General features: G+C 36.1%; 1 protein-coding gene across 1 annotated transcript in view; it reads right to left on the bottom strand.

The window, feature by feature from the left end:
* LOC104276692 (membrane-associated guanylate kinase, WW and PDZ domain-containing protein 2-like) overlaps positions 1-13,899 on the bottom strand; it is a gene marked incomplete at its 5' end in the record, with an annotated part of 275,138 nt that overhangs the window by 154,095 nt on the left and 107,144 nt on the right. The gene's annotated exons all lie outside the window — the stretch shown is intronic.

The raw sequence follows: 13,899 nt of genomic DNA, 5'->3' as shown, positions 1-13,899 counted from the left end.
TCCTCTTCCTCCTCCTCCTCCTGCCCCCCCGCCAGCCCCCAGGCAGCCACCACCTACCCCAGCCCCTGCCGAGATTTTTCAGTAAAAAAAAGCGGGCAGCTTTAGGTGGCGGTCAGGTGATCTTCTGGTTAAAACCAGAAAGGATGCTCGGGGATGGAGCGCACGAATCCGTGGTGGTTTTCAAACTAGCCATTTACATTACAAAGCAGGGAGAAAAATACAGCTCTGAGGAGATCGTTAGGCATTCTTCGGCTTTCCAGCTCTCCTCTAGCAATCCGCAAAAGCGGGCACAGTGGAAAGATATGTAATTAAACTTTTCACTGGTAGTAATCACACATAGTTTGTACATCATGACGCTCCGAAATATTTAAAAGTAGGGGCTTATTCCTAAATAAACATAATTATTTTTTTCATAGATGCTATGCTCATTCCGAAAGTCCCTTTACAGCTTCTTCCCAATTGTATTTTTTTTTATAATACACTCTTTAAATATTTATGCTGAAGCCATACTTAATATCTCAACAGCAAATGGACCATACCCAACTGAAAACAATTATTAGTTCTTTACTCACATTATTACATCATAATTTAAACTATCTTTGACATAAGGGCCATTCTGTGTAAACCTTACTTTCTGAATTGTTTCTTATCCAATGGCCCTGTTCCTGGGATTACTCTGATTAAAGCTACCATACTGTGCAGGGTTTTGAAGCTTAGACTCTAAAAAGATTGAAATAATGTAACTAGCCCCATATTCTGTGAGAGTCCTAGTTACTGCCAGGTTTTCAGAAATAGGCAAATATTGTTGCAAAAAGTTACATGTACTTGCAAAAAATATGTGGCAAGCAAATCTTGCAAGAAACAAAGGCTGTTAGTCTTGATAAAATATTGAGTTTTTAATACCGATTGTCATTAAAAATTTTCTTTCAGGTTTAATGAGACCAGAATTTTACCCAGCGTATCTCCTTTATGTGCACTGTAAAATGTGAGCAAACAGGAAACATTTGCAGAACTCGGCACAAAGGGTAAAGCAGGTACCCACATTTAACCATTCTTTCTAAGATACTTTAAACATGTAGACGTAATGTATCACCTATTCCAGAACAAATCTAAACCCCTTCTTCCTATGACCATATTCTTAAACACTCAAGTTAAAGCCAGAAACCCTATTCATCCATTCATCCATCAACCAGCACTGGCACTTCTAATGCTTCCCAATGTTTCCAACAATATCATAAATAACCATTTACCCCTCTTGCATTACCTGCAGATCTGTCCACAGACCATACTTCAGTCCCTCTGGCACTACACAGCCAGCAAATTTATACTTTTTGCTTTCCATTCTATCACTCTTATGATGCAAGGTAAATTCTCTTGATGGAGAACACACAAAGGAGCAACTCAATTTGTTTTAGGATACTAAGAAAAAAGAACTATAAAAGATACAATGAATTATCTGCACCATATTACTAGGTGCTCTTTACAGGATTCATGCTATCAACTCTTTATCTTGCTCTGACTTTCAGAGACTTCAGGGTGTTTAATTCTGACACATTCTTCTTAGTGATGCTGTAGTAGGAGTGCTTCAGATCATATCATAGCCAAAGTTTCTGCCATAGTCCAGGAGTTTTCGGCAGAAGTCAATACTGACTCCAAGGGGCTGGTGAAATACTGCTAACTATAACATACGAGGTTCTTTCAAATCAGTCTTACTAGGGGAAAAAAAAAATCACTGGAGTTCTTCTTGTGCTAGATTAATTTAATTATATATTGAAAAAATTTCCAAAGTGGGACTCCTGTCATGCCAAAGTAAGCAAATCCTTGTAGAAAAATATTTAATGCCTTCTACACTTAGCAAGTGAACACCTTTATGATGACCACAACAATGAAGGCAGTTGGAGGAAACAGAAGCCAGAATAGCCAGACAGTTCCACCTTGAACTAAGTGGAATTCTGTATTTTTTGGAGACTCTGTATATCCACATGTAGTTACTCTATTAATAGTTTTTTCCCTTCATCCTCCCAAAGCCACGATAGCTATAGAAGAGTAATAACATATATTGGCTAGAATGGGTCAAACAGAAGAGAATCAGCTGAGAAAATCATCTGAAGAGGCTAGAAGGGACAGCCAAACCATATTTCTTTCTCTAATTACTGCAGAACTCATAACACAGAATTGCATACATATTGGTGTTTTGTAACTTCAATATCAACAACAGTCTTTTATTGCTATAAAGTCAACATAAAATCTGTTTCCAGTAAAGAAATAGGTATAAACTATCATTGTTGAAAAGGTAAATAGACACCACTATCCTGTCAGCCACCTATAGTAGTTGCAATACTGTGTAAATCATGGGGCTGTTTGACACGATTTTCAGCCTAAAGTCAACTCCTAGGATGCAGTTGTGACACTTTGTGCACAGGATTCCCATTAAATACGATTAATTTCTTGAGGAGCAACAAGATCACATCTTAGTATACTTAGTACAATCACCAAAACCATTCAGTTTAGCAAAGTAGAGTACACTACAGATTTTCAGCAATGAAATGCTGTGGTCACCCAGCTAGTGCTAAATATGGGTTATAACTCTCAAAAGACAGTGATTTAATTTCTAAGAAATAAAGCAGTGATTTCAGACTTCCCATAAAGCTGCTCAAAATGTCTGGGTTACTGCACAAATTGACAGGAACGCTGAATTTACATGTTGATGCAGTAACAGGTACTTGCCTAATCCACTGAAGAAACTGGACAACTACCTTCCATCCAAAGGCTAATAGGCATATATGCACACAGACACATAGATATGTATACAGACATGTATACATAATTAACTAAAGCCATACAATAAATATGAATGAAAATCTGTCTCAACCATGCAGATAACAATTATGTTTTGGAAACCGTGTGCTCTGCACAAACTGATACTTTATTCAAGAAGTAAATACAGTAGTTTTTTAATAATTAAGTTTATCACCTGTAAACCTTTGAGAGGAATTTGGAAGTTTCCTGGCAACATCACTATTTTTAAATTATACTCTTCTAAAAATTAAAGCTTTGATTTAAACAATACATACATAATCAAATTATTGAGGCATGACAAAAATAAATGAAAAGTCTACTTTGTTATAGAAAAAGTCTCAATATTTGCAGTGTTAATTTCGAAACAGTAAAAAAATACACGTATCAACATAAAATAGCTATAAAAGTCCCCATTTTGTTTATAATACATATCAGCCTTAAGGCTGTATTTATTCCTAAAAGAAGCCATAGAACTAGGTTGCACTTTTTTTTCTTTACAGTTCATTTATATGCAAGCCTAAAAGGTATATGCTTAAAAACGAAACTACGTCCAATCAGTAGGAAAATATCATGTAAGTGTATTTATGAAGTCTTTTTGAATTTGTGCAGCAAGCAGGCATGAATGCTTTCCTTTTCCACTACTCTTCAGATGTAGAATTTGCAAGTGTGTGTTTCAAAAGTAATGCTAAAGGAGATAAAACACCATTAATTTCAGACAAATTACAACAATATTACAGATGAGTGAAAATCTTCAAGTGCATACAAGTTAATCGCAATTTATACAATGCCGAAAACAACTACAGAATTAGCTCTGACAGTATTTTAAGTATCTTGCACCTACAGAAACACTGTAAGTTATGTAGGTTAACAACTCTGGGATAGATTTGGTTTGGTTTTTGGATGTACCTACAGTCCGTTGTGCTCAAAGGAGAAAGATTGCCAAAAGAAAAGAGAAAGAAGGAACACTGAAGTAGAGATGCCGTCCTGTTCCAGTGACATTATAAATAAACCATTTGACATGTGTGGGCTGTAAGCCATGCTAGAGATAGGCCTCTCTGTAGAATGAATTAGTCATTATCTTGGACTCTAAAACGGACGTAAAGAACAGAGATGATGAGCTAGGTTAATACAAATATCCTTTGGAGCTCCTGGCATTTTCTTGTCAAATTATGGGAAACCACAGGAAGAGATTATGGAAAGTTTCCCTTCTTCAAAAAACAGATGAAAAATAGAAATAGAGGGAAAAAAATCTATTGAGAGTGAGGAGGAAATCCACCATCCAGCCTGCTAGAATGTCCACTCTATTTTTTCCCTATGAGAGTGATACAGGAGTGACATCAGCTCTTGGACACTCCTAAAGAAACTTACTAAAGAAACTACTAAAGAAACAAGAAAATGGAAATAGAATGGATAGATATCATGCAACACAGATGTCGGCAGCAGACTATTATTTGCTGCTTCATAAAACAGTGCTACAGGAAACCTCTTACTATAAAAATGAAGGTTTGGGCTGTGTGTAGCCACTCAAATATCTCATAGCTCTTTTTTTATTAAGCAAGAATTCAATACCAATATCCTGGCTAGAATCTGGAGCCAGGATAAATGTTTGGCTGGCCCAAACTGAAGAGAGAAGGATTTTATTGTTTACTTTGCCTTATGTGTTGCCTGATCTAGTTGAGAGGCATCCTTGTCTATGACAGGGAGATTGGATTAGATGATCTCTGAGGTCCCTTCCAGCCTAGGCCATTCTATGATTCTATGATACATACACATGTGCATACGTATGTGCATGCTCATTGCTCTGGGCAACGTCTACCAGTCTCAAAAAAGGAGAATATGATGTATCCCTCGGAGTAACACAATACCATTACAAAAAAAGATAAATAAATCTCTTTTCTATCTAAACTGTCTTCAGTGCTGCTGTTAATCTTTACATATGCGTCTCATTCCATCCATGAAATAGCAAAGGCATTCCCTTGTACAAAACTTGTTGAGAGTTCAATTCCACACAATTCAATTTGTAAAAAGTTTGGGGGATAGAACACGTAACTGTCAGACAAGCTTTAGCAAAAATTCTTGCCAGCTCAATTAGCAACCAGTTCTGAGGTGTGTGTTTCAGAGAAGACCGCATGTCTTCATCTAACTGCTAAGCACAGTAGTCTTAATAACTTTAGTAGAAACAGGTGAGTAGTGATGGAACAAAACACATATAAACATCTGGCTTTTTTTGGAGGTTATTAATTTAACTTTCTTGGGACAGTTCATTTGCTTCTCCCTGAGACCTTGCTAATGCCTATACAGGCCTATGATGAGGAGACGATAATTACAGTCCTCTTCAGACAGTGTGCTCATTAAGCATGCTATTTTGGATAAGTAAGTTTTTAATTGGTTTCCAGTGCCTGTAAGTAGGATGGTGTATGGTAGTACGGCAGTGAGGATCGGCGCTCCTACCGCCTTCCCCTGTTGGAATTCAACAAAGTTTAATTGGATTACAATGGAGGTAGCCATAAGATGTCAATTACTGGTATATTCACAGCGTGGACCTCTTCTTCCAGTGACACTTGATTGACTCATTCTGCACACTTCTCTTATTACAAGACCTCTTTTCCCTCTTCCCAGAGAATAAGTATTGTAAAAATATGCCATAGTCTTTATTAAACAGCAGCATAAGCACATAACTTCTGTGTGCCTGCAAAAATTAAAGCTCTACCTGGTCTGAGTTTACAGCATGTGACCTACTTTATCTAAAGCTAGTTCTGGAATGTCCTTCTGCATCTGTGACTTTGCCCATGTGTTGATAGTCTCCTTCCCCAGAATCATTTTATGAATTACGCAAAAATAATCTTTGTCTAAGGGGAAAAAATAGTATTTATTTTTATATGACAAAATAAATAGAAAAATTTGGAAAGAATCTCTCCAGATATAGAATCATAGAATGGCCTGAGCTGGAAGGGACCTTAGAGATCATTTTTAATCCAGCCTCCCTGCCACCAGGGATGCCACCTGTCGACTAGATCAGGCAACACATGGGGACTGAATGGGAATCGAACCCGTGACCTTAGCGTTGTTAGCGCTATGCTCTACTGACTGAGCTAACCGGCCCTCTATATACATCAACTGTCTAAAGTATGTAAAACAATAAAAGTATCTCTTAACCTATCTTTCTGACTGCTTCCTAGTCCTCTTATCTGACTTAAGATCTGAAACCGTGAAGACATCAAATGGTTTTGTAAAAAGCATTTACTATGTTTCAAAACATATTAACTAAACTCATTAAAATTGGTCAAAGAATTAGCCAATTCTCTTTTTACATAAATGATATTTTGATGAAATAGAATTTAAAATAAAAATTAATAGTTTTGAACTGTAAAACTTTTGCACAGAGAAAAATGACCTGTAAAGATAGCTAAGGTGTAAATTTGAAAGATGACTATGGTTGTATCAACTCTAATAATGACACGGCTGTGGTTTTACTTCAATATCACTTCACTCTGACTTAAGAAGAGTTAATTACATGTTCGTAAACATTCCTTTATGCTGGCTGCAATACTGATCCTATCACTAGTAAGAACAAAACAGAAAGAATAAGAAAATTTAAGTTTTTAGGAGAGATAGACGTGACAATATAAAATAACAAGGCTCTTGGCTGAGCCTTCTTACACTAGTATTATTGTACTGTGCTTCCAACTTATTACGTCTTTGCTTATCTGAATATTTGCTCAGCCCTCACTAGTCCCTATGTATGATACAAACCCCATTTAAAACAGTTCTCAAAATTTAAATTACAAATTGTGTATTAATATCAAATATCCAACAAAAATTAAAATGGTAAAGCATTAATTATGTTAATTTATTATACTTCTGTTGCTTTTTATAATAAAAATGTTATTTGCGTATTTAATGTCACCATAAACTAAAGGAACTTACAAAAGAATGTAAAATCCATTTTGGTATTCTATTTGTTCATAATTTATAAATGTACCTTGTTTGAAATTAAGTATGTTTATATGCAGATGCTTTAGTACAGTTGCAAAAGAACACAGAAGTCCTATACTATTGCGCAAACAGTGCAACTCTACAGTTTGGCAGTTACAGAACAGTCGCACATTCGCTACAGCAACCCTTGCAGTTACTTAACAATGACTATAATTTTTGCACTGAAGCCAACAAACATTTTAATGAGAAGTGGCTGATTTCAAATGTGAATGTTCTGGAGACACAGAACAACTGAAAATTACTACACTTTTCTTTTTTCCTCCATGTCATAGTAAGAGGAGCTAAGCATTTTCCATACTACTGCTCTTCCACTCTAAAATGCCCAATGTGGGGAACTCATTGGGTCCTCTACAGGCTAGGAGTTTAAATGGAAATTCTGAATTTTTTGTTTGTTTGACTAAGTAACTGCTACTAACAAAAAGCCACAATGAAGTTACTCAAAATATTTTGAAAAATAAACTATCTATCTGTAAGTGTTGGATATGATAGACACTTGATGGATCAGATACTATTTTAATTATTTTTACTTCATATTCCTTGTCGTATCTTCAGCATTTTAGCAGTGTGGTAGCATTTTACAGTTAATTAAAATGTGCTAATATTATTGTTAATAATACCATTTTTTTGCATTAATATACTGATTAAAAAGACATTGATTTGCATATTATATACATTTTAATGCAGTCTGAAGACTTAGATAATTTATTTTATATACGCACACATAAACTTGATAATTTTGATTTTGTATTTAAATCAATTATTGGATAGTTGTGCAAAAGACTGCCAGACTTTTTTGGTGCCATTTTGATTTTTTCTTCTAGAAGAGTTTGCCTAAAAAATCCCTCATCATACTCACAGTGTACATAGTAATATTCCAACTAGTCATTAATAGTCAAACACACACACAATGGCACATCTGACATAGGCAGCTGAGTTGGGAATTGAAACCATAATAATTAACAATAGATTTCCTGATCTCCTCATGACAAGTAAATGAAACACTCTGCGGTATGCTTGCCCACTGGAAGAGGGAATTAACTCAGTATGAAAAGCAGAATGGAAGCTAGATTAGATCTAACGCACAAGAAATGCAACAATGGGAAGCTTGTGTCAGCAGAACACATCAAACTCTTTTCTAAATATTGTGCATGAGCATGCAAAAACACACACATACACAGTCCCTGTGAGAATCACGGTGAAATAGCACAAGTGGTACAAAACACGATCCCAACCTCAGTAAATAAATGCATAAATAAAATTAGTGCGTGTTCTGGCTTCTTATAAACGATTAAATCTAATATTTACATGTCTCCAGTGATGCTGCTCTCGTTCACCTCAGTTTTCCTACGGAAAGGAGCCCTCCCTCCCTCCTGTCCGTGTTGAAGCTCGCGGCCCTTCCCTGTTCAGGACCTTGGAGAGCGCCAGTGCCCGGCGCTGCCTGCGGCTCCTCTGCCGCGGAAAGAAACCGCGCTTCGGCCTTTCATTTCACAGAAATTGCCATCCCCTCCCTGTAAATCTCTTATAACTGCTCCATCTTTCCTTTCCTCGTCCTCAAATTGTCTTTTTTTTTTTTTATAGTGACATTTACTGTTGCAGCAACTTCACTATTTGTCTGATGCAAAATGTTCTCCTTTTCGTTCTTCAAACTCACCCTCACCACACTTGGGTCCTTCTAAGTGTCTCTCGCCTTATACCGAATGCTGACAACATCATAACGGGACATGCAATAGAAATACCGTATCAAGCATTACAGTTTTGTTGTTTTAACATACATATGGTCAGATATAGTGTTATTGTGTACTATTACAAAACTTACTTTATAACAATCCTGAATCAGAAATTATTATTATTGTAGTCACATAAATTAATTCACTACAGCCATAACAATACAGTTGCAGTTATTATCATAGAATCATAGAACTGTCAGGATTGGAAAGGACTTTAAACATCATCTAGTTCCAATCCCGCTGCCATGGGCAGGGACATCTCCCACTAGATCAGGCTGCTCAGAGTCCCATCCAGCCTGGCCTTAAAAACTTCTAGGGATGGGACTTCCACCACCTCAATGGGCAACTTGTTCCAGTACCTTTTTTTTTTTTAATGTATTAAACACATTTAAGTGATTCAGATTTTCTTCAAAGCTTGAAAGACCAGTTAAAGTTTGAAATCATAAATAAAACCTGATTTGATTCAGCAAAAAGTCAAGAGTCAAAAATTCCAGTCAGTTCACTGAAACTGCTCACCTGTACAAAGCCACATGATATGTCTTTGCAGGGTCTGTACCTAAATGATCTCATTAGATTCAGAGTTTAATTAACTCTCAGACATATAAATCAGGAATGATTCCCAAAAGTCAGTACACATTCATTCGTGTAACTCAGTGAATTTTTTTATGTTGATCTCTTAAGGAAAACTAGGTTTACGTGATGGCCTTAGGAGAGGAAGGTAAGAAGAGAGGAGAAGAGGATGTGGGTGTGATATATACACATATATGCATTTGTCTGTGTGTCCTTCAGTCTCCCCTACTAAGCTCGAGAACAGTGGCCAATTTCAAATGTTTTTTACAGCCCAACTGTCGTCTTCAATCTATCAAGCTTTTACAAGTTTTGTGAAAACACAAAAGGGTAGGAGAAATAATGAAAAGTTGAATAAAGGGCTCATTCTGGAGCTCAACCACAAGATTCATAAGAGATCAGTTTTGTGAATTTGGCAGCGTGGAAGCATTCTTTACTTTTAAAAGCTGAGAGTGTTTTGAAAATATGTTTCATATCTCTCTTTTAATATTGTGGCTTTTGTAAGTTTACTCAGCTACATGAATTCAGAGTGCATCCTCAGCAATGGTCTCCCGATCAGAATAAGAATCAAAAGTAGTGTTCCTTTCTTCACAACAATCAAAACAGCCAGGCAACATGCTTCAGAAGATTCAGACACACACACAAAAAAAATATCCTTTAATGAAAGCAGCCGAACTGCTGAAATGTTGTGAAGAACTTCTTATATTGAAATACTGTGAAGAACTGCTTATTGTATCTCCAAAGCACCTTTTACCAGAAATCCACTTCCAGCCATAACATTTCTCAATGCACGGTAAAATAGGAGGTCTGAAGGGTAAAGGTCACGTATTTTAAAAAAAAATAGGATATGTATCCTTTAGACAAGATGGAGGAAGGCAAAGCTGCATACAAATGCAGAAACATTCAAACACCATCAACGAATTATAGCCTTAATCTGGATCACTCTTAATTCAATTTGGGCTAATGTACAGGTCAGTGTATAATCTGGCAAGTGTGGATGAACAGTCTGCCTGGCTCCACTCAGTCCCTGAAGACAAGCTTCATAGGTCTGAAGTGAATGTTAAACTTGAAAAATCACATTGGGATGAAAAAGAAATTCTTCCTTGGGGAGATCTCAAAAAAGTCAGAGGTCCTACTTCCAGATGCAGTGAAAGAGGAAAGCAAGCCCTCCCCATTACAAGGCCAATAGCTCTTCATTGTGCCATTCTTATTACTGAGATGCCATGCCTTCAAATTCAAAAGCAAACCAAATAATGCCACTCACTCTACAGACACTGACAGTGAATGTCACCTGAAAAACTTATCTGATACAGTGTGCTACTAACAAGTAATATATAACATCTAAGGGTTCTTGGTTTTTCCTAGCATTTTCTCTAGGAGCATTTCTGATAACTTTACTATGATGGAGATCACAACTTATCTATAACCCACTAGAAGTGTTATCTTCTACAAAGATTCTAGAATTAAGCAGCCCTACATTTGAGTGAGGAAACTTGACAAGTAATATTTTAAAGGAAATCTGTGAATTCAAATGTGATCATATTCAGCTGCAATAAAAGATAACAAAGATCATAATACCCACTACCTTTTTTTCTTATTCTACAAAAATAGTATTAATATTTATTTGTTTTTTTTCTAATCTGAGCTAAAAGGGTAGTGGATAAGGTAGAATCACAGAATCATAGAATCATAGAATATGTTGGTCTTGAAGGGACCTTTAAAGGTCATCTAGTCCAACCCCCTTGCAGTGAGCAGGGACATCTATAACTAAATCAGGTTGCTCAGAGATCAATAAGATCACCTAATAAGATCAATAAGAAGACCTAGTGTAGAACTACAGAGAATTTAGATTTCCTAGATCTTGTATCCTACGAAATGGAAACAATAGAAACAGTTAGAATACAGATTAACAGTTGCAGTTGCTGTGTGCAAACCTGAGAAATAATACTAAAAGCTTAAAATATAATGATATTTTAGATGGGAATTTTATGGTTTGCACTTCAGAGCTGGCATCCCAGGCACACAGCTTACAGTCTCCTCAGAAGGCAGGTAGCTGCAGCTACCAAAGTGCCAGACCTTTATCCAGTTGTCAGACTCAGCATCAAGAGTCTAATCTTGTGTGGGTTTTCTACTGTATTTCTCTTTATTCTGTGGAACACCTTTGCACATGAACAGAAACCCATTTTTGACATACATGTCAAGATTTCTAATATCACAGTTTACCTCACTGGACCTGTTCCCCACTGAAAAGAAAAACTCTTGTGAACAAAGGATACATATTCCAAAATTCAATGCATATTTATTACTTTCTGATGAGAAATTTAATAAAGTCATTTCTGAGCACTAACTTCTGTGTATTGTTGCTAAAAACTCATTACATCCTAGAAAGCACAAAATACAAACAGAATATTCTATTGCATATCTGTCTGGCTTGCTACTCCATTAAAATGTGATACAGAAGGACTTTTCATTTTAACAAATCAGTAGGACAAGAGTGACTTATCTATGGTTACCCTTAAATGAGAACTGGAACTTTGGCTAGATTATAGAACTTGACTGTTGGTCTTGTTTCCTAAAGGACTTATAAGGGCAGTTGTGGAGTTTTGCCTTCCAAATAAGTTTCATCTGATTCCAGTGATGGTACAGGGAGTAGATTTCATATATATAATATTAAAGTTATTTTTAACAGGGAATAAGGAACATAGTTATTCATCAGTACTGGCATGTACAGCAGATGCTTTTGGCATTTTTTTTCTGCTAGTCAACTTCATGTCATAGCAAAATATTCTATTCTACAGATAGATAAGGAAGAGTTGCTTAATCAATACAATGGTCTTATTGCCAGTAAATTAGCCTACTGTATACCATTGGCATTTCATCACAACAGGAAAAACAGATAACTGAAATGTGAAGAACTCATTTCTTTCAAACTAAGCTACAGACAGATAAAGTGTAGTCTGAATCGAAAACTAGATAATGAGAGGCTGGATGGCTTCTGCTCTCTCTTTCAGAAGGTCAAGCAGCATATATTGGGAGGAACTTCTTTCCTATTTGGGGCATGGTTAAAACTGCCATCTGTGCATCTCATTTCATGAGGTAAGTATCCCAGAGGGAATGAAGGGAATTGTCTGAGATAAGTGATGAGCTGGACCATCGCTTCAAGGAGTAGTGGCTGCAAGTAGTGCAATGACTCCTCCTTGAAAACTATGGATCTGTGGATATAAGATATGTACATGCCTTATGATTCTGTAGGTACAATTTTCAAAGAATACCTATATTTCACTGAATTGCAATGGAAAATCCATGAGATTGATACATCATAAGAAAAAAGCTCTTCAACTACCTAAGAGTATAAAATCATGTTCGCATTCTGGATGGGTCCTTTTCACTTTCTTTCTTCAAAATCTTGCTTTTATTCAAATCTGATCATCGTGCATACTTCTACTGTCAAATACATTGATATTAATAATTTAACCATAGCTGAGTCGCACAAGGTCATTTGTGTTTCAGGGAGGGGCAAAGGTTATTTTACTAGATTAAAAAAAGAGAGAATAAAAGAATCATGATATGACTCAGTAAAAAGGCCTTGATACTTTAGGACCTATATATTCCAATCAATAACACTGTGGAATCATTCTTCCCTGAGGAAAAATAAAATGAAATAGAATAAATAAATAAATATATATATATATATATGTTAAATGAGCATTCCTAAGGCTCTCTCACAATTTCCAGACACAGTTCATTTGGCAGAACTGGTCTTTCTTGTTTTCATTTCCTGACCCTAAATTCCAACTTTCTCTCCTTCTGGATTATTACCAATGGATTAAAAATTTTGAAAGCGACCTAAGCTAACAGTGGTGATGGTGATAGTAGCTTTTGGTCTTTCCCTGGAATACTGAATTGGAGAGGTGATGAGATAATCTACTGATCTGCAGTCTAGTACAGTTTCTTATATCAGTACACACTCTGGAAAGCTAAGAGAAGTAAAATATTACTCCTGTCAAAAATCCAGGAAAATCCTATGTCAGGAAGTAGTTAAAAATCTGCGCATGCAAAAAAAAAAGAAAAAATAAATCTATCAAGTCAGACGACTGTATTTTCAGATGCCCACATCTCAAAGCACAACATTTAAGCCTCAACACCCCAATAGCTGAAGTACTGATAGTATAAAATATAAAAAAGAGGAACATTCTCTCACAAAAAATAAAGTCAGATGCTGAGATTACAATGACTATCAAAAATTAAAGAAACATAAAATAAAGTAGGCATTTGGACCTTGGTTAAGAATCACAGAGCAGAGGAGAAAACAGAATGAAGCATGCCTGGAAGTAACATAGCTGACATAATTACAAGAGGAAAAAAATCAAAGAAATATAAAACATTCATGTACCATGAAACTTGTGCTTCAGCAAATATGAGATCGATGGATTATATGGCTTTCGAAAGCTTTCATTTACAGTTAAATCCAAACTGAAACACCAGAGCATTAAAGCCAGAAAAATCTGAAGGTTAGCATTTTTTTCAATGAACAAAGTATTAAAAGTACTCCCTAAGTGAGCACTTCTTTTGTTATATAAATCCCTGTTCACTGAACCGATTTCCTGTTACTAGCCTGAACCATGGATTAGGTACATTTGATTTGAAGAATGTCACTAATGAAACAAATCATCAGGAAAGGAAAGAGAATTCTTAAGTGTACTTTAGTGCACTGCAGGGTCATAGTGATGAGGTTTTGGAGACGAGGGTAGAAACTCAACGGAAAAAATAAGGGAAAAATGCGAGTGTATAAAAAGGGATTTATGCTGAA

This window comes from Apaloderma vittatum, unplaced genomic scaffold (genome assembly GCF_000703405.1).
Source record: "Apaloderma vittatum isolate BGI_N311 unplaced genomic scaffold, ASM70340v1 scaffold430, whole genome shotgun sequence".
Classification (NCBI taxonomy): Eukaryota; Metazoa; Chordata; class Aves; order Trogoniformes; family Trogonidae; genus Apaloderma; species Apaloderma vittatum.
The sequence above is the reverse complement of the archived record's forward strand: the minus strand, read 5'-3'. Positions and strand labels throughout refer to the sequence as shown.